The sequence below is a fragment of the Rhamphochromis sp. 'chilingali' genome (assembly GCF_963969265.1).
Source record: "Rhamphochromis sp. 'chilingali' genome assembly, chromosome: 16".
NCBI lineage: Eukaryota > Metazoa > Chordata > Actinopteri > Cichliformes > Cichlidae > Rhamphochromis > Rhamphochromis sp. 'chilingali'.
The window spans coordinates 15,740,409-15,743,971 of NC_137943.1; the positions used below are offsets into that span (position 1 = coordinate 15,740,409).

General features: G+C 40.9%; 1 protein-coding gene across 1 annotated transcript in view; it reads right to left on the minus strand.

Annotated features, from left to right (window-relative positions):
• Window positions 1-3,313, minus strand: part of mbnl1 (muscleblind-like splicing regulator 1) — a 43,658-nt gene extending 40,345 nt beyond the window's left edge. The window contains exon 1 of the mRNA XM_080906643.1: window positions 3,202-3,313. The gene's annotated coding sequence lies outside the window, so the exon portion shown is untranslated. The remainder of the gene's footprint in view (window positions 1-3,201) is intronic.
• Window positions 3,314-3,563: the final 250 nt, after the last annotated feature.

The window sequence follows — 3,563 nt, forward strand, 5'->3', positions numbered from 1 at the left end:
TCACACTAGCTCCTGCCCACATTATAAAAGCACTACAAAGTGAAACTGCAATAAGTGGTTATAGTTTTAAAATTACTTCTTTAAAAAAAAGATGCAGACCAGGGCAGTTTGGTTGCAGGTCAGCAACATATTAAGAAAAAGGCTAACTCAGAAAACACAGAGGCGGCTGTTCCTGCCAACTCGCCTGTATTGTTGTTGACACCAGGCTTCTGCTGCTGCAACCCATGCATCCAATAGAAGCCTCCAAGAATTTGATTTGGACCCGATTCTGCAATATCCGGTAGCTATGGAGATAGTGGCCCTGGCGTCTGCAGGAATCCTTGCAAATTTCGAGCGTGTGCTGACGCCAAGTTTTGCGACCAGTTCGTGCATATTGTCTGTGACTCACTTTCATTTGATTGCCATCACCGGGAAAATGCATCCCTATATCCAAAATATCTTTGCAATGTGTTTTCATATACAAAGCATGTTAATGCTGCATAGCGCTGAACGTAAATTAACTGAGCTCACACATATTCACTTGGAGATGTAAGGGTCCATTCTTTCTTTGGCGTATTTGCCTATACGTACATGAAAGACTGCTTAAACCATTGCCTCTCCTATGTAAAACTGTCACACCTCCACTGTCTCTCTGTTCCTAGCCTTGCTATCTTGCTGGACTTGTTTCAATGGCTGCACAGCTCTGTTTAATACAAAGCTGGTGATAAGTCATCTCCAATTTACACAGCAGCACTGTAAACCCAGGGTGACAATCTGTGGCTGAGCCCCTGCAGCACGGCTAACCCTTTACCTATAGCCATATAAACACTTCTGCAATGTGTTGGTAAACTCAGAGAGAGCAAAAACACAGTGCGCACCGCAGACAAAAGAACTGAAAGCATTAATGCAAGTTCTGATCGACAGTGGCGTTATTAACTACAACAGTAACGGTGCATGCCTTGATCTATTTCCAGCAGTCATTCATTAGTGAAGGAAGGATCTATTTCCAAGCATGGAAACAACCCTGCTAGACTTGTTGTCTTTTAGATTAGAAGGCCAATCTGTTTGACGGCACTGAGCTTTCGTTGACCCATAATAAAGAAACACAGTGATTGATGATCTGGCTCAATAGGAAACATATTAGCAACGCCTCCAAAGATCTGGGCTCTCTGCGAAACTCAGACACTAATGTGGAATTTCCCCTCTTCTACTGCAGTTCAGTGTACACTGTGTGCATCCTTTTCATATTTCTCTTCTTTATGATATCGCTAAATCTGTCTTTTCATAGCTTTATCTCACTTATGAATGCATCTTAATTCCCCTAAACTTGCCTTAAAGGCTTTATAAGTGCTTGTCAATTCGTAATAATCCCCTCGATCATACTCCTCTCACCAACTTCAAGTACGAGTGCAGAGCCAAATTGTGCGGTTACCAAATGTTCGCTCATTGCTTCTGACAAGTTTCATTCTGATCGAGTGCACAACAGGAGCTTACTTCTACTTTTATAGTTCATATTTCTTTTCGTGTCACACCGGCCGAATGATTTGCCTTCTTTCTGCACATGCCTCGTATCTCACAGAGATGTTGTGCTCTCTAGATCAGTGAAGCTGTAGAGCTGCGAAAGGATGCGCAAAAAGCAACAGGAATAAACACACTGAGGTCGAGCAAACTGTTAACACACATACTTATGGTACAAACCGAAAACAGGAAGAGGTGTGTGTGTGTGTGTGTGTGTGTGTGTGTGTGTGTGTGTGTGTGTGTGTGTGTGTGTGTGTGTGTGTGTGTGTGTGTGTGTGTGTGTGTGTGCGCACACGCTTGAGAGAGTGTATTCAATGTGCTTGAAGGGGAATTCCACCACTTTTACACTCTAAGTTCATCAAGTTACTCATGGGGAGTATACTCAGCCTGTAAAAACACTTGTATAGTTTCTTCTGTGGTTCTGTACGGTTAGGGAAGTCTCTAAAGTAGCCTAAGTAATGCCTGGGAATTCCCTTTGCCACATCAGTTTATGTGTATTTGTATTTATAAATATATGAAAAGAAATCGGTCTTTTGCATATCTTCCTCATTTACTGAAGTAGAAAAGAAGATAATAAAAACATTCCTAATATTTCAAAATTCAGTTCAATTCAACGCTAACACAGTCTTTTCTTGATGGCCCTTCTGTCTCTGTCACATAAAAAAACATAATGGCTAACATTTTATTTCCTTTCCTTCCTCCCTGATGAACTCAGCTTTCCACCTTAAGCATCCCTATCATCTCAGCACTCTGCTATTTCTCAGCTGTCTGTAAATGACAGTATCTGGCTGATGTGAACTCTCACTCCTCTGTGGAAATGTTCCAGAGCTTCTATATGCCAAACTCAAATAGCTCATTTATTCCTTAGTCCTCCCCCCCTTGAAAAAGAACTGCAGAAAAAAACAATTACACTCAATCGTATAAAGTCTTTAAGAAAGACAAAAAAACCCCCAGGAAATCGCATTTAACATTAGCGATTTCACAAGAGTATATATTGGAGGCTGCAGAATGACAAAGCAAAAATACCCCCTTGAGGTAACTTCTACACTTTAAACAACTTAACAGAGAGAGAGCAAAACAAAGAGTCCTCCTCTTGTGAAAATTTGCAGTCATATTTCCCTACTGCATACTTTGTGGTTTTCTCTTAACTTCTTTCCATTTTGACATGGTGGGGGAAGCAGGTGCAATTCAAGCTGTCAGTTTTGAAATACACAGAGAGGAAATAGCACGCTGTCTTGTCCCTATCTGACACCACAGTGCACATGTATGTGTGTGCAGAGCTCAGGCTTTAAGCTTATCTTGGAGCAAACGAATGGAAACACCCTCTGCAAAGAGGCCCTTTTCATTTTAGCTTTTATCTAATTTTCTAAATGTAGCCTATGGGTATGTATTGCTGTGTTTATCATATAAAGTCTCCTTCCATTTAAAACCCTCAACACGCACCCCACTGAAGAGACAAATTTGACAAATGAACAAAGAACAAAATATTGCATGTTAACATCAAACGGAGACTGACATTTCCTTCTTTGTGAAGCAGAAAAGAAAGTAAGTCAATCAGCTTGCTGTTTAAATATTTTTTTAAAAATACCAACCAAACCAATTGGAAGTATTAAATAGAAATTACAAACAAATTTCACTTAGAACCGGTTAAAATAACCTAATCATATCAATTCTGCAGGGAAAACTTACAGACAGAGAGCTTACCTGCGTGTTTGTCTAACGCTGATGTGCCTCTGGGACCGACAAAGCCACTTCAGCATAGGTCATGCTGCTGCAATGCATTGTGGGATTTACTAACATCTTCAGTTCTCTCTTCCTCTACTTCTCTAACTCTGATCTCTCTCTCACTCTCATAATAGCACCTTCTGCTTGGCAACGGCTATACCACAAATGTGGTCAGGTTTACAGCGAACCATCACTGCGCAACATCAAGTCTCCATGACAACCACTCTTTATCTCATTTGCATCTTCTGCTTGCATTATCTACTTTTGCCAAATATGGTCGCTTTGTTATTCTCCCCGCCTCTCTCTGTATCCCCTTTCTGTAACTTCCTCTTTTCGCCCAT